Source organism: Festucalex cinctus, chromosome 14 (genome assembly GCF_051991245.1).
Source record: "Festucalex cinctus isolate MCC-2025b chromosome 14, RoL_Fcin_1.0, whole genome shotgun sequence".
Taxonomy (NCBI): Eukaryota; Metazoa; Chordata; class Actinopteri; order Syngnathiformes; family Syngnathidae; genus Festucalex; species Festucalex cinctus.
In genome coordinates, this window is record NC_135424.1 from 6,677,501 (window position 1) to 6,705,423 (window position 27,923).

General features: G+C 38.9%; 1 protein-coding gene across 2 annotated transcripts in view; it reads right to left on the reverse strand.

Annotated features, from left to right (window-relative positions):
• cdhr1a (cadherin-related family member 1a) overlaps positions 1-27,923 on the reverse strand; it is a 271,515-nt gene that overhangs the window by 48,812 nt on the left and 194,780 nt on the right. For both annotated transcript variants that reach the window (XM_077496326.1, XM_077496324.1), the window contains exons 9-11: positions 21,107-21,175; positions 16,163-16,322; positions 5,684-5,774 (exon numbers count right to left, since the gene is read on the reverse strand). The gene's annotated coding sequence lies outside the window, so the exon portion shown is untranslated. The remainder of the gene's footprint in view (positions 1-5,683; positions 5,775-16,162; positions 16,323-21,106; positions 21,176-27,923) is intronic.

Sequence of the window (27,923 nt, forward strand, 5' to 3'; positions counted from 1 at the left end):
GTAACTGCATTTCAAATAAAGTACAATAATTAGTCAAGTAACCAAATTACTTGCAATATCAAGTAATCAGTAAAGTAACTCCATTACTTTTTTCAAAGTAAATGTGGCAACACTCAATAACATGAAATGCTTTGTGTAATTTATGTAAAAGTGGCCATTATGTCAGGAAAAACCAAACGCTTTCGACGGCGTGGCCATTCAATCAAGCAGAACTTCATTAATTCAACATAATTAATTGAACAGGCTGTTGTTCCTTTTTTTGCTACCTTTACTTTTCTGCTCGGACGGACATGTTTCACCATTATTGTTGTCCCATCCCTTCAAGGCTCGCGAGTTAATCTGCGGGACCCCGGCCGGCGCCTGTCACATACTAATAATCACACAACTAATTGACTTTGTTGCCCCACTTATCAGCCGCCTCAGCAGGCAGCGCAAGCGGCGAGATGTTTGTTTACGGCAAGGTGAGCCTCATCTCCAAGCGGAGCTCGTTATTTGGCGCTTACGGAGGGTGGTGGAACCGGAGACGACATTAAGAAGACGCGCCTTTTAACGAGGGATCTTTCTCCTTTTTGACGCATGTTTTTGTCACCAAACTCAGCTGCATTTTTTTTTATTAAATAATACTAGCAAATCATTGTATTCTGCTTTTATTCATGTTTTCGCAGCGTCCCAACTTTATTATAGCAATTCATTTTCATCAGTATGGGTTTATTTTGGTGTAACTGTACTTCCGTAGAGGAGGATCGAACTGCTGTTTGTGATTTGTCTTTTGACTGTATTTAACTCGTTCAATCCCAAAAACGTATAAATACGTTTTTTAATACTTTGTCCTTCACTCCCAAAAACGTATTTATACGTTTTTAATAATTTTTTTTAATGCTATAGCAAAAAGAAGGCTTTAATATAGCTTCTGACCTAAAGAGGTCGCTTAAAGAAAAAAAGTCATGCAGTAAAGAATAAGATAAGAAAAACAAGAACAAAGCAAATATTTTAAGTGTATATACAAACAGGTTTTGCATACAAGTAAATACAGTTTGCATCAGTAAATTAATGACAAGAAGTAGGTAAGTAAATATATAAATACGTAGATAAATGGAATACTAAGTGACCTTTTTTTTTTTTCCCCCAATCTTGCACTTGACAAATACTTCACATATATATGAAATATTTGTCGAGAAAATCTAGTACTAAAATTAATAAAAATTAAACTAAAACTGAGCATTTTTGGAAAAAAATAAATTAAAACGAATACAAACAAATTACAACTAAATGAATTTTAAAAAAGCAAAAAAATAAAAAATAAAATAAAAAGCAAAAAACAAAAAACAAAAAAACAACCAAAAAAAACAAAAAACAAATCAACCTATATTGAGAAATTCAAACTCTGTTGTGTGCAAGTGCGGCTAATAGATGTGTCGTGGGGGGTCGTGGTTCAAGCCACGATCAGAACAACACTGGCTGTCCTCTCTCACTCTGTTGCTCTTGTTGTCACTTCCCTTTAAACACTTGCTTGCACACGCGTACACACTCGCTCTCATGTACACAATGGATTTTTCAAAGTTTTTGCAGGCGATTCCTCGGTTAATTAACAGATTAGTGGTGTGGGGCAGCTCTGAAGTTCGAAGGTCAAGACTAAAGCAACTAACGTGTGTGTTGGGGGGGTGGATAATCAGTGGCAGGTGGGCCCAAAATCCCCCCCCCCCCCCCTTGCCTCTTGACTTGTTGCAAAAGAAGCCCCTGGCCGCTACCTTGATGCCCCCACCATAAGGATGCTCTTGACTCTGGTCAGTGTTAGAACGGAAAGGTACCGAAAAAGAGGAAGGCGGACATCTTTGGGCCTGTGTTGACCTCTAGGATCCATTACAAGACATTAAGATATAAAATACAACGAAAAAACAACAACTTCTAAGCGAAATATGGACTTGAATTTACCTCACCCCCCCTCCATTCAGTCCTCCCTTGGTCCATTCCAAGTTCTGCCTGCTGTAGCCGGCCATTGTGAGCTTGTGAATGGGAGAATTTGGGAGTGTCTCTCCTTCTATTAATTTGGAGCGAGCGAGCGGCCGGCCTTTCCGCTCCCCTACGAGTCGCCCTTCATTATTTCCTCGCATTCTTTTGCCAGCGTTCCTCAGCGCTCACATCAAAGACTCGCGAGCAAAATGCCCCCCCCCCCCCCCCCCCCCCCCCAGACGTGAAAGATGTGGCGGCAGGAAAGGAAACCTCCAACGTGTCGGGATATTTAGGCCAACGTTTTGTGCGTTTAAGGTGGAGTAAAGGAGGAAAACAGCCAAAGTCTAATAGCTAACTTTCATTAGATTACAATAAATAAACAAAACATGGCAATAATGCAAATAATGAGATGGTCGTTGTTCAATCATCAGCCATATTAAAAATAAAATGATGACAATACTTGACAAATTCGGGTGATATAAAATTATGAGCATAACATTATATGGTTTGGTTGAACATTTTGATGTTCACATATAGAATGTTTTAGGGATTGACCGATTATTGACGCTGATATTTGACATTTTGACAAATATTGGCATTGCCCTTTAAAAAAAAAAAATCTTCAGGGTGATAGATTAATTTAAAACTGTTCGGGGAACTTCAGGGAACAATTTATTGAAATTTTTAGTTAACTTTTTCTGCAGACGCTGGTAACACTCTGCACTTTTGTTTTTGTTAGAAATTAAAACAAAAGTACAGTAAGTGGAAGTTTAAATATTTCAGTTATTTTGAAAGTTTTGGAAAACTTTATTTATGGTTTTCATTCATTTTTTAAATAAATGCTGATGACGAGGTCCCTGAACAGTGATTTTTAATTGTTTTTAATTGTTTTATTATTTTTTTTAAACAAAGCTGTCTAATAATAATAATAATAATAATAATAATAATAATAATAATAATAAGAAGAAGAATATTAATAATAATATTAATAATAATAATAACATCTTTAACATTTTACAAATCTGAAATGCTCAATTACAATATGCTTAAAGACATTTCAACAAACTTAAGAGTTGGAGTTTGTGTTTTTTTTTTTTTTTTTTTTTTGTGAAAATGTTTGATGTGTATTCTACTTATTTATTTATGCATTTATTTATTTATTTATTTATTCACTCGCCTACTCCTTATTAATTTCATGATGGAAAATTTATTTACTTGTATACGCACTTGAAAATGTTTACTTTGTTCTTGTTTTGTTGCCTTATTCTTCACTGCGCAACCGATTAATGTTTCATGTACAGCATTTTGTATACAGCAATGCCTGTTCTAAAAGCGCTTTATAAATAAAGTTGAGTTGAGTTGAGTTGAAAATAAATATTGGCTACCTGTAGTGTTTCCTAGCTAGAAAAAAATGTCAGCTAACTCCGACCGAGCAATATAAACAATCACATAAATTAGGCCTGTTATTAATAAAAATGTGTTCATATTGAGTGGTAGAATTTAGAAAATTGAATTGGTGGATCAAACCATTTCTAAAGAAAAAGGGAGGTACGGCATTTTTGTTGATAAAATATTCCGTTCCAACACCCTAATACTACAATATGGACAGCAATTATGCTTCATAGAGCAGTTTATTTATTTAAATTGTATCACTGTTTTTTTTTTTATAAAGTAACTTATTTTTCTTTATTTAAAATGTAAGTTGTGACTTCAATGACTTCAAGCCTAATTCAGTGAAGAAGTTGAGAGGGAAAAATCACTTTGCCTCTTTAGCTACGCACACTCAAAGTTTGTCACAAAGCCTTAGCATGAATACTGCTAACAACCAATCCAACACACACATCCCCCCCTTGTTGTCTACTTGGAGACTTCGGGGGTCCAGATGCACCGTTTGGGTTCGAGTGAGGTCTTTTCTTCCTACCCCTTTTCCAAGCAGGTTTAAGGCTTGTAATTATCTTTTGCTGGGGGAGGCTGTAAATTGGATTAAAGTGGAGGGTCTCGCCTGAGTGGCTCAAACCCCCCCCCCCCCCCCCCCCCAGCCCCCCCCCCCCCCCCTCTCCCATGCCCCCGCCCTGCCAACCTCCGCACCGTCAACCCCACAGTCTCCCTGCACACCCCTCCACACAATCTCACCACTTGGTGGGCCACATGCTGATAAAGTGCGGAAAACCGGATTTGGATTCAGCCTCGGCATTCATGCCTCCCTGCCGGCAAAAATGGAATTTTCCGTCAGAAGAGGCCAGTATGCTTGCGGTATCTGTCCATGTGCTGCTTTCATCTGGCCTCACTCTTCCAGAAACGCCATTACTTACGTTATCAGCCGCATGCGACTCAGCCTGACTGGACAGCCCGGACGCCTCCACTCAACACTCACACACAAACGCGTATTGCCAATATCAGCTAGAATTTTACTCAGTGTCGGGTTGGTGGTATCAAACTACTGGTGGTAAGTGGAACTGGGGAAAAAAAATCATTGACGATATGTTCATGTTTTTTTTTAAATATATAGTTAAGTTGGAGTTCACATTTACACTTTTTTTCAAAATTTTAACTCATTTGCTCCCAAAAATGTATAAATACGTTCTATTTTCATCGTTTTTAGTAGGGATGGTCGAGTACCGATACCAGGTATCGGTATCGGGCCGACACCAGCCTTTTTTCAAGTACTCATGGACTCGTGACGCAGACGAGTACAAGCGACCGATGGCAGAGGGGGAAGACGTTAAGTGAGTCCTCCTTGCCTGTGACTGGTGCTAGCTTGCAGCAGTTTTTCACCAAAATGTCACCGGTTTGGAAATACTTCAAAATAAAAGAGCATTTTTGTGTTTTATTTTGAGCTGGAAGACTATTGAAGAGTGACTGTGCTGTTTTTTTTGGTCAAAATTAAAGGAAATATATTTGTTTAAAATATCTTTTTTTTTTTTTTTATTGGTCAAAATGTACTACTGGTATCGACAGTTGGTATCGGTATCGGTGAGTAATGAGGGTCTGAGTATCGGTATTGGTATCGGTCTGAAAAAAAGTGGTATCGAACATCCCTAGTTTTTAGTGTCCCAAAGACGTATTTATACGTTTATTATTATTATTATTATTATTATTATTATTATGCCAGACTAGAGCATACAGAAATCTTTGATGAAGCCTCTCAACTCCAACGACTTGTTGAAGAAGTGGCAGTTAGTACCCAAACGGCCAGCAGGTGGCGGCAGAGCAAAGGAGATCAACCAGGGCCATGTTGGAAAAAAAGCTCAATTGCTCACAATTCTAAATAGATTTCTGAATAATGATGAAACTTTGCTATATACTAATGCTAATCTCTGCAAAATGTAAACAGATACAAATATACTTTTTTTTTTTAATCTTTCTTTTGGTAGGTTCCATGCTTTTATAGCAATAGAACACAATATTTTGTTGGCCTTGCAAAATCAATCAAAATCCAGTAAAACAGCCGGGAGTGAAGGGGACTGATTCTGTGAAAATGCCTGGGAGTGAATGAGTTAATAATGTTGGTCACTAATTTGAAAGTCATTTAAAATTTATTAGAAAATTAGCACTACGATTTTTTGGTAGAATTGCAAATATTAAAACATAAATAAATAAATAAAAGTTGATCCATTGTTTTGAGGTTATTTGAAGTCCTAAAAAAATAATATATATATGATGGTGTGAATATGTAAACAAGAGTGACACAGTCATGTAAAACATGTTCGGGTCAAAGGTTAACGTCTCTCACTTTCATAGCGCAGCCCTCCAAGTAGTATCAGGCTTTCCTCCAAGGTAATGGCAACATGGGTTGAGTGGTCCTCTATTACTCCTATAATGACCTGAAACGTGGAGAGCGGTGACAAGAGAGTCTATTGAGGAGGGTCTTTTTCCCAATTCATGTGAAATGTCAATGCATTTTCCAACAGACGCTTACGAGGGGCTCAGCGGACCCTCAAGTGTTCATGAAGAAAATAACCTTTCGCGGAGACGCTACCCGCCTCTAATGATTTAACCAAATAGCTTTGACATTTTACAGGATGAGATTCGGGGAGGTTGGGGGGATATCAACAGACATTCGGAGTTTACTTATGCCTTCAAGCAAACGGCACGAAATGATGGCGCGAAAGGCCACACAGGGTGAATTGGAGTAACTTATCTGGCTTCTTTGGGTTTTAGTTACCAGTGTGGAAGTTTTTTTTTCTTCTTCTTCTTCTTCCCCCTCCCTCAAGGAAGTCAACTTATCTGTTCTTTTGATGTTTGGTTGCTCTTTGCCACAGAGATAAATGGAAGGGAGTGATTCCTCCGCACAGTGGGAGCTCAGGGCTGGTACTACGATTGTTTGTCCAAGATATGGGCTGTTTTCACTACTCCCTGCCACTAATTCATTTATTATTGCACACGAGAAATATGCTGGGGAGGAAATGTCTGCTGTTCGTTTTTTTTCTTTTCATTTAAAAGTGTTGGAATTCTGACATTTTAGGCTGTTCGGTATTTATTAAGTTTTTGGTTTTCACTTAACTTTATTTCCAGAGTAGTTTACCGTATTTTCCGCATTATAAGCCGCATCTTCAATGAATGACGTATTTTAACATTTTTTCCATATATAAGGCGCTACAGTAGAGGCTGGGGTTACGTTATGCATCCATTAGATGGTGCTGCGCTAAAGGGAATGTCAACAAATCAGTCAGATAGGTCCGTCAAAATTTATTAATAGATTACAAACCAGATTTCTGACAACTCAATTCACTCCCAAAATGAATAAAAAGCTGTTTTGTTATTTTCTCTGAGGTAAAGTATTAGTATTAGCTAGCGATCCAAGATGGCGGGATCTTCTGCCGATCGTGCAGGGTCACCGATAGCGTATTGACAGTGAGACCTGTTGCGGCTCAATACTGATCCATATATAAGGCGCACTGGATTATAAGGCGCAGGGTCAGCTTTTGAAAAAAATTGAAGGCTTTTAGGTGCGCCTTATAGTCGTGAAAATACGGTAACAACAACCACAAATGTTGCAAATGCGCAAAAAAGGCTATAATTAGAATAGAAAAAAAAAATCAATAATAAATCAAATATTTTCTATTTAGAAAATGCTCTTATTGGAGAGATTGCATGTGAATGCTGGAATGACGAATGAAAAAAAAAAAAGGAATTATATGGAATGGCATTGGATGAAATGAAACAGAATGATGTTGGTAAAAATGTGTCATATGTTGGTGGAAAATGTTGAAATATGTGGAACGATATGGATTGATCTTGATAGCACTAAGCTAGTTTTAAATACTGTGATGGTTTGGGTTGGGTTTTGGTTGTTTTTTATTTTTCCTTATGTCATGGTTTAGGGTTAGTTTGGGGTTTGTTTGATTTTTATCCTTGTTTTTCTTAGTTTCAGTCATGATCTGTGTTTTGCGTTCTTGTCCTTGTGTGCCCCCCTAGTTTTGTCAAGCATTGACATGCCCACCTGTGTTTGCCTGCCCTTCCTCATGTGTCAACCAATCAGCACTCTCTGCCACTTGTGTCTTCCCCAGCTGTGTCTAATTGTGTCAATTAGTTGTGTGTGTATTTAGTCTCTTGTCTCCCCTCTGTCCGCGTCGATTCAATGTTGTTTTCCCCCCTGTCATGACACACATCTGCCGGTTTTGTGCCTTGTTGTTCTCCTGTCTTGCATTGCTGACCTCTTGGAGTTCGTTTTTTGTTTGGTTTAATTAAATACCCTTTTTACTTCACCTGTGCCTCCTCGCCCTGCTTCTCTGCATTTGGGTCCACAACCACACCTAAAACCTGACAAATACATGGAGTATAATTCTCTTTCACGTTTAATTTTGACGGTAACTTTCATCTGAGAGCGTCAATTAGCTTGTAGCCTCTTGCTAACTTGCTGTGAAGTGAGTTGAGTGGCCGTACAGCGCCTGTATCTCAAGGGTGAGCTTGAAAATCTTGTCGGGTGACTTGTATCTCAAGGCACCTCTGTATCGAATGGTTGCTATTGCTAAAACACACAAATCTGACGGTGACTTTTGCTGTCCTGTCCGTGTCAGGAAAGGAGGCCTCGGTGTTTATGAGACAGTAGTCAGCACCTCCTCTCGTGTTTAATTTCCTGTCGTGCCGTGTGAAGACAAAGATCAAACGGAGGACAAAGTGACACTCCTCAGAGGAGAGAGCGCCCCCCCCCCCAACCAGAGTACTTCCTGTCCTCCCTTTAAAAGCGAAAACTTATCAAAGCTATTTGTCTGCAACGGCAGCCGCTGATCCCGCGTTACTGATTAGCGATGGACTCGGGAAGCATTTGTATACGGGCAACTTGATTCTGTCATTGACGGATACGCCGTCACTCTCCGCCGTTTAATGTCCCGTGACGGCAACCGCCAATCCGTCAGCCGCCGCCCGCGTAAGCCACTTTTAATTTGGATTTTGACTTCCTCGGGTGTCTCCTCCTTTCGCCGCCTCTCCTTTGCCGTAAAAAAAATAAAAATAAAAAAAAAGATAAAAAAAAACTTTGATAGCTAATCTGCGGCATCCACGTCAATCAAACATCTGTTCGGCATCGGGTCGTCCATGGCTGCGCCGGCTGACCTCGGCGTGACCCGCCCGGTAAGCGGTGAGGCGGGGAAACGGGGGCGAGCCGTTTACGCTCGCCGAAGCCACCTTGGAGAAGGGCGAGCCCATCACACATTAGCGCTGATTGTCCATTTTGGATTGCGCGTACTCAATGTTTGATTTTCTCTTTTTCGCTGCACCCGCCGCACACAAGGGGGCGGTGGGTGTGGGAGGGTGTGATGAAGGGGAGGCGAAATTTCTCCCTTCCAAATGGATTGCAATTTCCCCCCATTTAGCACCTGAGGGTAATTAGCTTGAGGAGAGTGCAGAGTGAGAAACACGTTCATGGAACATTAACTCTCGCACATTCTCCAGTTGCAGGGAATTAATAGGAAAGATTAAAGTTTAAAGAGAGCAAATGCCATTAGCTGGCGAGCTCCTTCATTGGGGGGGGGGCTGCATCCCAGCAGCCGTAATCCAACCAGCTTTTAAAGTGGCGCTTAAAAAATGACGGCACTTTTCTTCAAATTCCACGGAGGTGGTTTAGATTCCGACTTTTTGGGCGTCCTGTACTGCCCACGTGATATGCTAATAGCCTGGTAGCTATGCGCTAAAGTGATGTTCATGTGAGTATTGAGTTGTCTTCAAATATGCAAATTTGCTGCCGAACACTAAGAATTCATTTGTCTTATTTTTGACCTGTGAGTATTATTGTATATTGTATTATTTATAATTACCATAACTCAACTCTAATTTCCATTAGCCCATCTATGATATTTTGCAATCTATGCTAGCATTTAGCTAGCAGATTTTTGCAAAAAAGAAATTACTGTAAATCGTTTGGTTTTCCCAAACATTTTGGTGTTTAAATATACAATTTTTAATTTTATTTTGTTTTTACGTGTCAGTCAACTGTCACTGGGAGTGACACACAGCTCGAAGCAAACACACTTGACATCTTTCTGTATTTGGAGTAATTGTGAGAGTGAGAGAGAGTGAGAACAGGCGGTAATACGATATCACGATATTGCGCTTATCGTCACATCTCTACTGCTTGGTAACACGTTCCACATTAATGGCTCACATTTTGAGTGACTTATAATCTAATGCATTGCTATATCTATAATACAGTATAATAATTAAACATAATATTCAAGGATCAAATGAATTACTTTGTGGCAAAACATATATATATATATATATATATATATATATATATATATATATATATATATATATATATATATATATATATATATATATATATATATATATAAACAATGTTTTGTTAAGTCAAAAAACCCGTTATTTCATTTTTTAATTAAATAAAATCTTACATTACTGTTAATAATTCACTTCCAATAAATTATTGGCAAAAGCAGTTTGTCATTTTTATTTTAAGCGGAGATGTCGGCATCTGTTGAGAGTAACTAATAAAGAAATTTGTCATCTAATTGAGTTACTTTTAAAATCAAGTAATCAGTAGAGTAACTAAGTTGCTTTTTTTCAGAGTAACTATGGCAACATACATTACACTATATGCCGAAACATATTTTGTATTATCATTAGGAATTGTGCTATTAAAAGCACAGTTTAGCTCCTTTACTGTTGTGATGTGAACATAAATATCTAAAATGCTGCATAACATGCTTTTTAGTTAAAATTAGACTAAATTTGCATGAGAATTATACCACACATTTTTTTGGGGTTTATCTTTTACTCCTTATGGCCCCATCTGCGACATTTTTTTTTCTCCTGAAGTAGCCATATGTGTATCTAATCATTTATTTCCATCATACATGGAGTTTTCCTTGGCTTCGACTTTTTCTGCACTTATTCGCCCATTTAGCCATTCATCCATCAATCTATCTACCTTAAGGGGATCGAGGAGGAGACGGCAATTGGCAATGAATTTTTAGAGGCCATCCCACTCACAGATTCCATCACAGGCTGAAAAATTCTGCGAGGGCAAGAAAAAAAAAATGAAATTGAGACATGGTGGAATTTATTGCCCATAAAATTCCATTCTACTATCTGATTTGAAAAGTCCAGTCCTCCTAGCTTGAGAAAATCTATTTCCCGCACATTTTAATAGCCGGCGTAGCAGTCCTCATAATTCATTGGAGTGTGTTAGGCTCACTTTTATTAGATCTGAAACAAATTTTGGTGGGGATCCTATAGGTCATTAAGCATGGAGTAATTTTATCCTTGTTTCCCTAATGATGCCATAATGGTGAGTGAATTTCTTAACTAAAGACCAAAGAACATTGTGAAGGTCAGCTTCATCTGCCGGCTCCTTCAAGCGCTTCTCGCAGAGATTGGAAAGCTCGCACATTTTTGGAGGACTCATTAATAACCTTAAAGCAGAGAGCCTATTTGCCTTCTCGCTCTCCACCTTTTAATTCTCCTCTTTTTCCACATCTTTCCCTCTCACTTTTCTCGTCCTCGCGCACAAATTGAGCATGCGCGCGCGCGCGTGGTTGGCAGAAACGGCAGCGCGGTGACATACAGATCCCAGATGTGATGCCACTATAATTTGAATTTTATGCCTTTGTTATCGCTTTAATCATTTTCTTTATTCGTTTTGTTCCAGCGGTCCGGGAGAGACACCTGATAGGCTAAAGCACCCAGGGAGCCGTTTTTATTTGGAATGTGGTGCAAGGTCTAATTAGAATTTGAATTTTGCTGAGCCTTGAAATGGCTGCTACTTTATCCTGATCACTTTAGATATTGTTCCAAGTCAATCATTTGTCATTGCAAAGCATGCCGGGAAGGGCTCGCCTAATGAATCCGCGCGTTCGTTCGTTCGCCACTTTTTTTTTTTTTTTTTTTTGCTGCCCTGGCGTTTTTGTCCACTTAGGCGGCGTGATGCGCCGACGACGGTGCGCACGTGTCCGTGTAACGACGCCGCGTCCCTCGGAGCGCTGCCAGCGTCGTGCTCGTACGCACTCCCCGCACGTATGGACTCCCTCCTCCCGCTTCTCTTGGAAGTGAGCAAAGTCACGAGGAACTTTGGATGCTTGAACACTGCAAGTGATCAAGTTAATGGAGTCAAAGTAGTATCGAATACTTGACACAATTGCAAATTTAATTTATTCATATTAGTAACATCAGCCCAACATGGCTCGACATTTTTAACTCATTCACTCCCAGCCATTTTCATGTTCTATTGCTATAAAAACATGGAACCTACCAAAAGAAAAACGTCTCTTCTTTCATCAGGGGGAAAAAAAAAAAAAAAAAAAGTATGGTATATTATATCTGTTTTTATGTTTTGTAGCAATTAGCATTAGAATTAGCTAAGTTTCATCATTATTCACAAACCTGTTGAAATTACTGGGAAAAAAAGAGCTTGTTGCAACATGGACCTGGTTGATCTCTTATACTTTGCTGCCACCTACTGGCCGTTTTTTTTCTTTTTTTTGTAATAACTACCATCGCTTTAAGCGACCACTTCAGGTCAGAAACTGCATCAAAGCCTTTATACAAAAACTCAAACAAAAACCTAAAAAAAAAACGTATAAATACGTTTTTGGGAGTGAATGAGTTAATTGTTTGACACAATTTTGAGTGTTTTGGGCTTTTTTTTAAAACAATGAAATCTTGTTTGGCAATTTTTGAAGTTTGAACCAGTGTAACAGTTTCAAATTCTTTCCATAGCATGACATTGATGATTAGAATTAAATGTTCCAATCGTGTATACATTGGCTTAAACTGTTTTTTAAGTCCGGTACAAAACAAGCTTTACTAATTACAAACCTACAACTAATATTAATAAGAATATTTGCTAAGTACTTATATTCAACTTAAATCTTGAGCGAGTACTGATGCAGCCTTATTTTAAAGCATCGGGAATCCATTGGGACTGCTGATACCAGTCACCGATACTTAAAGCGGAAGTCAACCCCAAAGTTTTTTTTTTTTTTTTTTTTTTTTTTTTTTTTTTTTACAATAATGTGTTCTATGTGGCGCCACTAGTCTAAACACAGAATTCTGATTAATATCGTATTTGTGGAAAATGAATTAAGCAGCAAAAATCCACGTGTTTTTATCCCACAAGGGGCGGCCATTTTGACACTGACTGTTGACTTAAAATAACGTCACAGTTGAACAACTGTGATGTCATTTTCAGTCAACAGCAAGTGTGAAAATGGCCGCCCCGAGTGAGATTCAAAACATGTGGGATTTGCTGATTAATTTATAGGCCACAAATGCAATATTAAAAAGTTAATCAGACGGCGCATACCAATGCTTTCCGACTTCCGATGTCAGATTGATGTATCGATGTATGATAATCATTATAGTGCTGGACAGTGTTTCACTATTATATATTGAGAAAGTTGTACTTCCTGTATTTCACTGAGTACAGATGTGAAACTTTTTTCAGAAACTTCTTTTGCCAACTAAAAAAAATAAAAAATCTCACAATTTCTCAGTTATGTTGACATATTTCAAACTTTTTCAAAAATCCCCGCAGTCTGTTGTTGCGAATGTTCCCCACGCCTGTGTATGTGTCGGAGGCTCGGGTAGACGGCGGAGACAACCATCTGTCCTGTACGTGTCGCTATGTGAAGCGGACATGGTAATGTTGTTTTGTCACAGCCTATCTGGGAAAACGCGTGTCCCCCCCCTCCTCGCTTGCCCCCCCCCCCTCCCGCGCCTCCTTCAGATGTATTTTATTACCAGGACGCCTTCCTGTGGACAGATTGGAGCTGACAGGCGTTTAGGTTCAGAAATGTAGCAATAAATGGCATTCTCAGGGTGCTGATGTGCACTTTGCTGGGGTGATCTGATGAGAAAATGTGTGCAACACGGTACAGCGGTGCCTTGGATGTATCTCAAATCATCGTTCCTCATTCAAATGAATGGAAATGCCATTAATCTGTTCCGGTATCCTAAAAGCATATCAGCAATAACACTGATCAACAGAAAATTGTTATCAGAGATGACTTTATAAGTCACTAGATGTATTCTTGAAGCTATTTAAAAAAAAAAAAAAAAAAAAAAAAAAAAAAAAAAAAGTCTTTAGTTTTTTTCTTTTCTTTCTTGCACATCAGCTATTTTAATGTACGGCTTTTACCATGCGTTGTAAGTTATAAATAGAACTTTTCAGAAAACAATTCCACAACTCACTCTGAGTTCACAGTATCTTACATATTATTATTATTATTATTATTATTATTATTATTATGAAAACTGGATGTACTACAGCAAAAAAATAGCTAAATAAATCTAGAAACATTTACGGGCATCTCTGAATAAAAAAATATATATATTAAAAAAAATTGACTGGTGTAATTTTTGTAATGTATTTGTAATAAGAAAAATAGCACTGTTCACTATTGTGCTTTATAATCAAATAGAATATAAAGAATTGTAATTTGTGCATCATAATTTTCATGCTTCAATGCCCGCTGACATTTTGCCCCTTCTGGTCTGTGTTTACAGATCTACTACATGTAGATTTGGTGATGAAACACAAAAAGACTTAATTCATTCTTCACAGAGGATAAAGAATATATTCCTTTATTGTTGTATACTCTGTGTATGTTGTTTCAGTTTGTGTTTAAAGGTAAGTTATTTAAGTTTAGAACCACCACAATATTGATGTGACTTAGCTTAGTTAGCTCATGTGTTAGCATTAAGCTTGAGGACTTTCAACAAACGTATCTAATTTGGTTTAATACTCTTTTTTTTTTTTTACATTTAGTTTTATAATACATTTCAAGTGGATGTGTCAAAAAACAGTTTGAAGCATCTTTTTTTTTGTGACAACTTCATCACCATCTGTTGTACCCTTTAGCGCTCAAGCTAAACTTGCAAGTTGGGTCACTCTTAAGTTGAATAATCGTGATTTGGAAGCTGCAGAATGTTTTGGTTTTCACGAAAAATGTTCCGCCACCTCCCCGAGATGTGCATGAGAGGACAGTGGAAGACTTTTCCCCTTAATTGCCTTTAAATCTAATCGAAAGTGAAGCGCACGAGTCAGGAAGGCTGGCTTTGAACTCCTTTGAAAATAAAATAAAATTCTTGTGACAAGATGATGGATCACCTGTAAGCCCACCTGACACTGAAATTAGGCTTTTTTAATGACACGCTGCCTCCTCCAAGATGTGAAATTCAAATTGGCTCCCCTGCTCTCCCTCCCTGTCGTCACCTGTCCCTTTGACTCGCGCGCACGCCGAACGCAGGCACTTTGTCTTTGTCACTGGCAGCAGGACAATGTTTTTCACCGGCAAGCTTTTGTATTAACCAATCTCATATGGAACTGACGACATAGCTCATTGAGCAGCGCGTAGTTGTTACGGGAGCGCTTTGCCCGCCTTTCTCTCGCTCACTGGATGGAACCAGGTAGATTTCTTAACCCTCTCCTTTTAGGCCCAATTGCTAATTGTTAGCCGCAAAGAAGGAAGACGATGCTAAAATTGTTTATGAATGATATATTGAGTGCTCTCATGTAAGTCTTATGAGATTCCAGGGACATTTCGTGCTGTTTTTTTTTTTTTTTTTTTTGATGCCATTTTGGCTGCATTGAATAAACATTGGTTGAATTTGCCAGAGGATGTTCATAATCATGAATATGAGATTTGTCATTGCTGTGGAACACAATAAATGTTAAATTTGTTGCTGGTGACAAAAAGTGACCCATAAGAAATCTTATATTTATCCCGTAGATATTTTAACATGCATCAATACAGTAGGTGAAAAGATGAATGATGGAGACCAAAAAATGTTTTTCAGAGTTTTATCGCATTGTAAACTATTGCAAATCAATTAATCTAATTCAAATGGACATTGCAATGTTAACACATTTTTTAAATCGCAAAGGCTTCAATTTTTAAAAACAAAAAATTCTACAAAAATTCTAAAACAAAATAAACTATATATATATATATATATATATATATATATATATATATATATATATATATATAAGTCAAAGTTTTTACAAATTTAAATTTTACCATAATCCAAACCATTAAGAGCAAAACCTTTATGTATAATAAATCAGATTTTTTTTGATAATACATCTTATTAGTTGTTGTTGCACAAAAAACAAACAAACAAACAAAAAAAAAAAAACCTGGCGCTTGAAAGAATAATTGCATATTAAATCGCAATCGCAATATTGAAGAGAGAAAATTTTGCAAAATCGTTCAGCACTAATTTTTATAAATTTAAATGTAATATAACACACATACTTTTTTTTTCTTTTTATAACAAAAGTACTTTTCATCTAAACGGACACTTAAAACTAATGCAAATTACACATTTTATATTTAAACACAAAAATGATTAACCAAGATAAATAATTTCATTTTCAACCAAGGACAATCTGCTAGCTAAATGCTAACACACTGTTGTAATTGTAATTATAATTGTAATTATAATTGTAATTAATTGTAATTATAACACACTGGGTAATTATAAAACCTTCACACATACAGAGCAATTATTGTCTTTGCTCTATGGGAATGACAATTATTACTAGAGCTCAGTGGGGGACCTTCTCTGCCTTTTCTTTCTGTTCGTTCATGTTGTGGCATGACATGTGATTATACTGTACAAAACTTTAAATTCACACTTGCCATGTATATTAATGTAAAAACCCTTTAAAAATATCACTTTTAAAAATCTTTCCAGTTTCAGTATCAGATTGAGCAAATACTGTGGAATCCACGTCAGAACTTACCTGACACTGCAGATGACGTCACCTGTAATCAGGTGTGGCAGCCCCTCACGCACACCCGCATCATCTCCTGCCCCCTCCTCCTGCTCACCCCGGTCACAGCGTGACGCTCGGTCTCAACAGCGGTGGCCGGTAATCCATCCTGACGCCTGAAGGAAAGGACCTGGCCGGCCGCGGGACGCGGGGCAGAGGGAGGCAAATGAAAAATCAATGTTACTGTGACACATTAACTGATTCCCCAATTTCATAAGCGGCATTCGGTGTCAGGTGGAATCTGCAGTGTCGGTGAGCTGCTATTGGCTTTTCACCAGCCGCTTTCCGCTCGCAGCTTGGGTGAGGAAGTGGCTGGAAGAGTTGGTTTTAAGAGCAATAAAACGCCAAAGTAGGCTGGGGGATTCTTGAGGGTTTTTTGGGGTTTTTTGTTTTTTTTCCTCAGAGCTCTCAGTGGTTCGGATCATACATACTTGGTGGCATTTTAGGATTTCACTGAAGTTTGCTGACAATTTTCAAGAAAATCCATTTTTGTCTTTTGCTGAAGCTGTCAGTATGATCTGAGAGAGATCTCTGATTTCTTGCCAAATAAAACTAAAGACACAAGATGAGACCATATTTATTTTTATTTTTCACAAAGCACGGTCATCATTAATGTCCCTCCATTCTGGATTTTTTTTTTTTTAAGTTTTTTTTTCTTTTTTAACAGAAAAATGTAAAATGTTGCATTTCTTTTTTTTTTTTTGGATCAAGTACAGAATGTACAGTGTGATTATTTTACAGTTGTGAAGCATTTTGTGAGCGCACTGTGAAAAATCCGCAGAATAAATACAATAAATGCATTTATGTGTTTGTTTACCTACAAACTTACTTGAAATGTTTGGTCATAATGACTAAAGGTATACTCCAAGATATAATCAATATTTTTTTTCTTATGCAAGCACATTCTACACATGCAACAACCTCAATTAATTATGATTTAATTATGGGTTTGGTCTGTAAACGGTCATAAAATGGGCAAAAATGGTGATCATAATTTTTCACTTCACAAATATGGCACTTTACTGTACTTTAAATTATTTCATTCAATCTCCGGTGTAATAACATTATTTATTGATTGATTGAATTTTTAATTTTTATTATTATTATTATTATTATTATTGATTCAATCTCTGGTGTAATAACATTATTTATTGATTGATTGAATTTGCATTTATTTTTTTATTTTATTTTTATTATTATCATTATTAAGTCAATCTCTGGTGTAATAACTTTATTTTTTGATTGATTGAATTATTTTCTATTTTATTATCGGTTCTCATTGCTGCTGGACATGTAAATTTCCCAGAGGGAGCCAATCCCAAAGGGATCAATAAAGTCAAGACAAAATCTAAGTCTAAGTCTAAGTCTAAGTCTAAAAGCAGATTTCTGTTTTTCTGAGATGACACTGGTCTGCAGAAAAAAAAAAATGCTGCAACAAAGTTGCCAACAACAGTTTCGGATGTAGAATACAAATATTGCATTAGTTTTGTTCTATTTGATCCTGCTATTTTTTCATTTGACTTTTTTTTTTTTTAAATTGACGAAAATCCAATTTTTGTACAGCTGTAAATCATATAAAAAGCCTTTTTATGACCAGCTCAGTGGAATACAGGTAGAGTGCCCCCCCCCCTGAGACTGGGAGGTTGTGGGTTCGATCCCCTGGACGGGTCATACCAAAGAAAAAATGGGGGCGTTAGATCACTAAAATGATTCTCGAGTGCGTCCTCAGGTGATAGGTCAAATACGGAGAACAAATTTCACCTCACTTAAGGTGCATGTGACAATCAGTGGTACTTTAACTTATGTACATATTTTCTTAAAGAAAATAATGTAATTGTCCCACCGTCAATCTACAATAAAACAGACTCTGTGAACTGAAATACTCGAATCACATAAGATGCACACATATACAAATACTGTCAGAGTAGTTAAGTAATATGGGGGGTGGGTTGGGGGGTGGGGGGGGGGGGTGAGAGACAGCCCTCACTGCCTAATCAGTACCCCCTCTCAACTGTTAAATGTATTTAAACACTAAATTAACAACCCATAAAGGGCCTTTGGTGCGCTACATTCAAATTAGAGCCACTTCTTATTTACTGCCACAGAAGTGCAAAAGTGACACTTTGCCTGATCACATTAAGAAAAGCAATGGAGTGACCTTGGCATAATGGAGGTGGATGACATATGAGCGTCTGCGGCCGCCTCGTCCTCAAAAAAAAACACACACGCATTCCCGACACCCTCAGACAGCAGGAGGGGAATGTGGAGAGGAGAGAGCGCGTCATTAAATCATCAGCTAATGGTGTTAGCATCACTTGAGCTACGAATGGCGAAGCGAGGCGGTGAGATTTATGGCAATGACTTGCCGGTGTTGGAAAGCGGAGCAAAGGGAGAAACACTGGAGGTCCTTTTTTTTTTTTCTTTTTGAACAAAAAGTGCTGGCGACGTCGCCGTGGCTGTTACTGTCGATGTTTTTTTAAGCGGCAGTTGATTGTTCGCACATTTTAATGCTTTAATTACACCTCAACATCTGTGCGCGGTGATTTAAGTTTATGGATGTGGAAGCTCTTAATTATGAAGCAAAATCCATGAAGTCATTTCTGATGGCGGATGCAGACAATTAAATTTATTTAAGATTTTCAGCCGAGGCTGTGCGGAAAATGACCCTCAATGCCACGCGTGGCATAATGGACGATCAGCGGGAACAGACGGCATCAATCACGAGCCATCATCGCAAAGTGAGGCGCCGCGTCTGCCGTTCAGCATCTATTGCGCATTGCAAATGATCTCCGGAAACAATGAGAAACGAGAGGACAGCGCCCGCAACGCTGGTACCTCGCATTATGATTTAATACATTTGCTCCGTTCCCAACCTTGCACAACTCAACCGACTTGGATATTGAATCAATTTTCCACATTGAAATGAATTGAAATGCCATTAATCAGTTCCAGACCACCGACGTACATAACATGCCCGCTGCTGTCAAAGTACCCTCGGGCTCGCATTGCCAACGTGACATTCGCAATGCGAGCCCGAGGGCACTTTGACGCTAATTTCAGTCCATAGCAGAGGGCAGTACAGGGCAAAATGGTAGCACCTTGAGATTGATCAAAACGGATTGATTAGTCTGCTTAACATTGACGACCATTGACAAATATATTTGTCAATTTTTCAACAGGGATGGGTGAGGGAGCATTAATGATGGCATTCATCAGCACAGTGAGTCTACTGGGAGGATATTTTGTGCAACCTACCTTTTTTCTACGGCTGATTATAAAACAGAAAAAAGGTAGAATGAAACGTTTTCACTCTATAAAAACAGATGGGTCAAACATTACCCAAATTGGGTCAAAAAGAGTCTGAACCAGCTTTTTGGCTCATTTATTTAACCCCGAAATTTAAATAAGCCAAAGTTTTAGCTTACTTAAAAAAAAGAACCCAACTTTTGGGGTTATTTATTAAACCCCTAAAACTATTTAGGTTATTTATTTACCCCAATTTTTTTTTTTTTTTTTTTTTTTTCATGCCTTATTCATTTGACCCAACTTTTGAGTTGAATGAATAAACCCAAAAAGTTGTGTCGGTAACTGTTTTTAGAAATAGTTTCTTGGTGAAAGGAGAGCGTCTATTCTTTCATTTGGTAGAATGTTTTGTTATGTTATGTACAAAAACGGAACTAAAAAACTCCATGTGGTCATTACTGTCAGACCAGGAAGTACAACTAGCAAAAAATGAACTATCCTGAGGCAGTCATTGTGTTGGGGTATTGAGCAAGAAGGTCCCCTAGATTGCTTCCCTCCTCCCAAAAAAGACAAAATTACATATAAAGGTGAGATTTTTATTATGGCATTAATGTAAAAAACAAAAACAACAACAACAAAATATCCAAAATAAGACACCAGAATAACCTACCAAGCTGTAGGGTAAAAAAAAAATAATCAAAAATCCTAACTTGGACATTTCCCGAAATCATAAATGGAAGCGGTATAGGCAACCTTCGAAAGTTTGCCCCTAAAAATGTGGGTAATTAATTTAAATTCAACCTTCTTCTGTTCGAAGGTTATTTACACCTGTCAGAACTGCCAAAGTCATGGCTAGGGTTGGGAATAAAAGTCGACCAGAAAAAGTAGTCGACGCAAAAATGCATGGTCGAAGCTATTTTTAATAATTAAAAAAATATATATGTGCGGCACCTGGACGTTGTCGGGACGCCCGGAACTAATATTTTGTTCTGCAAGGACACATTGCTGACGGACTCCAATTCACCGCTACTTACCAAGACGCTTCTTAGGGTTTGTTTGTGGTCTCTTCAGACTGAAAAGGGAGAAAATTAACAACTCTACATGACACACGTAATATGGCGGGTGGCCTGACGCATATATACAGCGCAAGACTTCCGGGTGAGGCCACAAACAGAGTTTTTTTTGTTTTTTTTCACAACTCACTTCAAACGTTTATGGATTTGAACGGGATGGAATGGAACTCGGGTGACGGAGCGGGATCTTGGAGCATAACGTGAGTTATTTGGAAACCTTTCTGTGCGTACGTGTGAAGTTCGAACCAAAAAAAAAAACCCAAAAAAACAAACAGTTGAATCCATCCCCGTGTGACCTCCCGTTCAAAAGTTTCCAATGTCGAAACAGAGCAAATCAGACACTTGCAATGTTACTCTGCTCCCATTTGGAAAGTTGATTCCAATTAGCGAGCGCGTAAAACCCGCGCAGATAAACATATCACATATGTGCACGCACCCCCAATCAAGCACAAACTCTTTCAAAAAGCCCATTTACTGTGCAAAATGTGCCCGTTTTCTTCACTAGTGTGCAACTCAACAGCCTTTCCCTCGGCAAAGACAAGGACAGTGGAGTGTGACAAGCATTAAGACACCATGTGTGCCGTACGTACGCACTTACCAGCTTAATGTGCGGGTGTCCATCAAGATGACTTCTACTTGAGGACCGCAGACGACGCGGCAGCTTCGGCTAAAATGGAAGACCAGCAACGGGCGTAAAAAGGAGGGGGAAAAAAAAGAAAAGAAAAAGAAAAGCCCTGCAGGATATTTGTCAGATGAGATCCATTTGTTGTCGGCTGGTCACTGACAAGCTTCCGTGTCAGCGCCACTGATGTGCCTCCTCGCTCAAGTTGGCCTCACATTGTTTGGCAAATTGACTCGTAAGTGCACTTTGCTAAAAGGAACATAACGCTGCACATTTTCTTTGTGTCCCAGACGATCTTTTCAGTCCTTCTTTCCAGATGGTTGATTTAAAAAAAGGAAGAAATTAACTGCCTTGAGTCTTTTTTTTTTTTTTTTTTTTAATGCAATATAGCGGCCATTATTGATGACATCATTATTATGTGCAGGACCTAGGAGTGAATAATAAGCCATGATCTGTCATTTATCCTGTTATTGGCACTGCAAGTTGTAAAGGTTAGGTAATTCATTCTAATGTTTAATGTGTCAGCGGCGATTGCCGACATGGTCCACGTTTAAAGGCGTGATTGTTCCGTTTCGCCCCGCGGAAAAGTGCTTGTCATGAATAATCCGCAAAGACTTTATTTAATCGTCTTCTCTGCTTTCGAGCCATTTGTGTGGGAACCGGTAATTGATTATTGTGCTATTTTTTTTTTTAAATAAAAGTGAATGCTGGAAAGCCATTTTATATATTCATACATGCTGAAAACAGAATGAAAATAGATATGCAATATCGGCAACTATATATGTCCTTACATGTGTTGTTGTTGTTGTTTTTTTCGGACTATTGGAAAGTATGAAAAATAGGCTGATAGTCAAGAAGCAATATGAATCAGGCCTCACATACAAAGACATTTCTGTACAGCATATTCCCCAAAGATGAATAGCTGTTTTGTGGTATGCTCGTGCAGAACAATGAGAAGGATTTCAGGAAAATGGGCTTTGGGGTGGCATTGTGCGCATACATTGTTGAGGGGGGGTTGGCTGGAGGGAGGGGATTGGGGGGGGGATGAGTGGTGGTGGTGGTGGTGGGGGACTCAGCACGCTTGAGCGCATTTAAATTTACACAAACTCTCCAGGAATGACAGTGATAAATGTTACACTCTATTCTACAATATGTTTAATGCATAGGTCTGAGGAGTTAAGTTTTCTCCCCCTTTTGCTACGAGGCTGCCGCTGTACTTACCACTATATGTTACATCGCATTCCCTTCCATTAAAATGCCAAGTGGCAAGAGTGGAGACAGCGGGAGGATATGACACGGAATTTGTTTACCTGTCACCTCCTGCCATCCTTCATTTTTTAAATTTTTTTTTTTTGAAACCGTCCCCCCTTTGTCATGTTGAGTATAGCGAGTGGTGAAGGTTGTTCGCTTGTAAAACACGCTCGTGGGGGAAAAAAAGGAGATTCACAGGGATTGAGACACAACTTGGGGCCTCGAGCAACATCTTTGGAGTGCTTTGGGGGGGATTTGGAAACAATTTTGTGTAAAAACAAACAAACAAACAAACAAACAAAAAAAAACAAAAAAAACAAAAACAATGGGATATAATCCGATCATGGTTAAGGCTCAGATCATCCTAACTTTTGTACCACCATTTAACACCGCTATTAATTAAATGTTAAAAGAAAAAAACCCACTTGATCTTAACTTAAAAATGTTTACAAATATGACATGACCAAACCCAAAAAACAGGTGAGTCGTGATTGGTACTGTGGTGTCATTTTCAGCAAGCCGCTGCTACATAGCTAGCATAACTCTTAGCCATGGCTGCTACATAGCTTAGCGTGACTCTTAGCCATGGCTGCTACATAGCTAGCATGACTCTTAGCCATGGCTGCTACATAGCTTAGCGTGACTCTTAGCCATGGCTGCTACATAGCTTAGCGTGACTCTGAGCCATGGCTGCTACATAGCTAGCGTGACTCTTAGCCATGGTTGCTACATAGCTAGCGTGACTCTTAGCCATGGTTGTTACATAGCTTAGCGTGACTCTTAGCCATGGCTGCTACATAGCTAGCGTGACTCTTAGCCATGGTTGTTACATAGCTTAGCGTGACTCTTAGCCATGGCTGCTACATAGCTAGAGTGACTCATTTATGAGGCCATACTGTGCCGTTAAGCTAGTTTTGTCTCGAGAGCAAACCAATTTTATTTTGTAATTTTTATTTTTCATTTTGCTATAATAATCTTGCCAAGTTAACAGAGGCTGCTGGGTGTGTCAGCGAGGCTGTGGCGCATGTGTCAATCAAATGCTCGACAACATCCCTCAGTCACACCTTCTGTCCCTACAGTAGGCTAACGCTGTCAAGGCACAGTGTGTTTTGAAGTAATGATTAAACAAAATAATAGTCCACTGTCAACTTATACAGTTTTAACATATTCAGTATGAAAAAAACAACACGTTTTGCTTTTTAAACTGGCAACATGTTTTTCTCAACATTATTAATTGTGTATGAATGAATATGTGTTGCTGGACCATTTCCTGTTAGCCAGTCTATGACGTTTCACACTACATATTAGCATTATGCTAGTGGTCTTTTGTTACACAAAATTACAAGGTTTGGTTAAACATTTTGGTATTTAAATATCTGATGTTTAATTCTTCTTAATTCTGTTTTGTTTTTGTTTGACTTCAGCTGTGAGTGAAAAACAGATTGACGCAAGTACTTGGCCTGTTATTTGGAGAATTGTACACGCATGAGAGTGTGAACAGGTGCACAGAAATGGTTAAAAAAGTGAGTTTTCAAAAGATTAAAGCGTGTGGAATGAGTAAATATTTTCTTACAAGTATCTCGTTACCTCACCAGGCCTATTTGACAAATTCCAAATATAGTCCCACTTCGGGGGGTTTTGACTTGGGAGATTCCACTGAAGCAGGATGTTATGCAACAACGATGCCCCCCTCATTGGGTCCTTTTTGGCCCCTGTGACGCTCGGGACTTCACATCTCTCCTTATCGCCAAGGCAAAGTCAGCTGTGACCACAAGACCACACACTCAAACGGACCGCCGTTGGTGACGCATGCGGAAAACTTGCTCGACTTCCCTTCCCTCGCTGTCACCTCTCTTTCACGCACACAGAGAAAGCGAGCGCCACTGGTGTGGATTATAGCGAGTGCACGCAAGAGGAGGGCGCACAAGTGAGTGTGTACGAGTGCAACACCGTAAGAGCAGATAAGATACAGCGTGCAAGCTTGATCTCTCTTCGGGATAAAGTGTTTTGACTCCCAGTTCGCCTGCAAAGACGCGGTAGGTAACACCCCAGTGGGTGTTGGCAAAATACTCTATAGAAAGTGTACATATCAGTTAAGCAGCTAAAGATTACACCACAAAGTACTCTCAAACTGTAGAGTCTATAGTATGTACACCAGACAGAGGGATTTACCACTATATTAAGATGCTGCATCATTTCTTCTTGTTTTAGTAGAAACGGCACCTTGACTTACGAGTGACCTGACTTTTAAAATTAAAAATTTGAACATTGTATGGTGGCAGTGAACTCAACGCAACGAGCAGCAATTACTGTCAAACTAAACACAAAACAAAGACAAATCCACATTACGGATTTCAAACCACTTTGCCTATGAATCCGCATAATGGGAAATGTCATATGAACAGGAATGAATTGCAATGGTTTGATGAATGGATATTTGAACAAAAAAGGTGCAGAAATACATGTAGACAGACAATTTAATTATTCTCATTGGCATCTGTTGTTTAGCCATGCGGTAAAAGAACTTTATTTTATTTTTAGTTTTATTTTATTATTATTATTATTATTATTTTATCATTATTATATACTATTTTAACATTTTGGTGGTGGGGTGGGAGGCAACCCCCATTTTTCATGTAAAATGCATATTAGAAGTATTTATTTATTTATATATTTATAGTCCATCCACCCATCCATTTTCCTGACCGCTTATTCCTCACAAGGGTCCGGGGGTTGCTGGAGCCTATCTCAGCTGGCTTTGTGCAGTAGGCGGGGTACACCCTGGACTGGTTGCCAGCCAATCGCAGTAAATTTATAGTCTTTTAATAAAAATAATTTTGGAGGATTTAATTTTTTTAAATTAGCGGAGGTTCACTGGAATTCTTTAAACTCTATGTTGTCTGTTTTTGTGGAGTACAATATTGTAGAGCGCTATTACAAAAATTGATTTGGATTTTTTTTTTAAATTCTTTTTGGTGGGGCTGCAGCGGATTAATGTCATTTCCATTGATCATAATGAGGAAAGATGATTTGAGATACAAATGTTTTGGGTTGTTCATTGTTAATACACAAACAGATTTTCTGGTAAATGTAAGTATAAATATCAATGAAATAAAATTATTTAAATTAATTTCTCATATGTTTGTGAGAAATTGGCCCATCTGTGTTATTTTATAAATACTGTATTTCCCAACAAGTTTCTGTCCTCAGCAGCAAGCCAGTCAATTGCAATGGGAACGGTGTGCGGGTGCTTTAGTTTTATGGGCCGTGCATCAAGCCTGAGCCAAGCACAGCTCCTTGTGTACCGCAGCAGAGCCACTGTAAAGCCAGTAATATGTAAACAAACAAGCCCAAACTTTTTTCTTTTTTTTTCCGTTTCTGATTTACAAGGCGAGCAGGTGGACTTGGCTGGGGGATCCTTCACCACCTCCAACAGGCCCCAGCCAGCCAGCTCGCCAGCCAGCAATTCCGGCCGCAGACAGCTTGAGCACTTTCGATTTTATACCTCAGCAATTTTTATAGCGTCTTTAGCCGTGCACGCGCAGGCCTCACTATATCCTCCGCAAGCAGAGCGCCCGCGTGAGGCGTCCGCGAGGAGGTAAATAACAACGCGGGCGAAAACAAGTGTTGATGAAGGATGCTAAGAAGCCGCGAGGGTCACGTGGCGGAAACCGGAGCCTGGATTGGCTCGATGGGGCGGGAAGGGTGGTGGGGGCCCTCGTCGGCGCAGATTGAATTGGCTGATGGGACGCCTCCCGCCTCAGATTAAGCAAGGTAGAGTAGCCAAGCCTCCGAGGGTTTTAGCATCTGTGCAGGCTTGCTGTAACTGATACTGGGAAGTTATAATTAAAGGTTCCGAGTGAGGAACCCCGCTCGATGCAGCTCACACTTTCCATCTTCTGCTGCAGGATAACAGGGAGGGAGCTGCTGCTGGGGAAGCGAGTGAGCATTGCTAGGAAAACATTTGCAGACAATGTTTTTGTTAAAACAGCTCCTGCCATCCACTGTATGCGACGCCCCTCATGTAATATATACGATTACCTCTGTTGCTTTAGGAGGACAACTAAACTTGAGACGTCAAAATCTGCTTCAATTTCCAGATATGCACAGCATTGTCATGATCTACTCCAGTCTGCTTTACAAGTCAAAATGACAAATAGAGACATTAAAGTGTCTTTTTTTTTTTTTTTTTTTTTTTTTTTTATTAATTTTGTATTTTAAGTGCCTTTTTCCACAAAAACAGCATGTGGGCTACAACTGCCTTTTCCCCTTCTTTTTCATTTCTGATTTAAATAAAATCAGTTTTTGGATATTAATATTGATTCGATTCGATTAATAAATGAGAATCTCGATTCTTTTACGAACTCTCTGAACTTTTTTTTTTTTAGAATTTCAAAACAAATAGGTGTATTTTAAAATTAAAGAATAAAAAATGAACCATTTTGCAAATCTGAAAAGTTGTTCAATAAATTAAAGTTAAAAACTAGAATTTGTATTTTTTTTTAAATTCATGCCCATATTTGATGATGATGATGAAGCTTTATTACAGACTCAAAGTCCAAACACAAACAGACCAACTTCACAATAAAAAAGAAAAACAAAAATACATACATACCAATACACACTACGAAGCATTATATAAAAGACAACAGTATCAATATTTCCATAATTGGGACTGATATTGTATAGCACGTAGACAGATGTTTGACAAGTGTACAATAATTTCATTATTTGAGTCATTCAGCCGAAAGACAAATTTAAACATCAAATTTCTTAGTGTCGCCTGCAATGTGATAACCGTTTCAGTTACAAACATTTCACTCGCACTATAATCTAAGTTAATTTAACTGCGTAAAATCGATTTGAAACACAGTCACAGAACAAAAAAATCAAGGTACCACTGAATTTTTTTGTATGATCCGTTTGACGAAGCAAAGGATTACAGTTTCACGGCGACGGTGTCCAAACGCATGCATAAAGCCGAACGTGACCAAACAAGCGCGCAAATTGACCACGACGCAACCTTGAGCCGGCCGACACGCGAGCCGGCCGCCCGTCGACGGCGCGCCCGCTCGTTACCGCCTGCACGGCTGACGGCGAGACGCGGGGAGGCGGGATTGAGTTGAGGGTGTTTTTACGCCGGCCAGCTTTGGGCAGTTGAGTTTAATTTGGGATTTACAAGTGACATCGCGCCCCCGTGGCCGTCTTCCTAGCCGGGGCCCGGGTTTATGGAGTGAGACAGCGGGGTCTTTTTCCTCGTGATTAGTAGGCCTGCGAGCGGCCATGCGCAAAGTATTATAGCCCACGGCATTATGTATCAGAGTTAAAAGACCCCGCCCCTCCCCACTTTATCTCCGCAGACCCCTCTCCATCAAGCAACCATCACGCCCCCGCCCTCGGTCACACCTTTGGAAGGTCAAGCCTCTCAGACGAGTCGATAGCTAATGAAGACGTGCGATGCCTCGGCAAAGTTTGCCAGGAGAAAATTTACAATTCAAAAAAAAAAGTATGAAAATAAGAAGAAAACATAATTTGGAAAAGG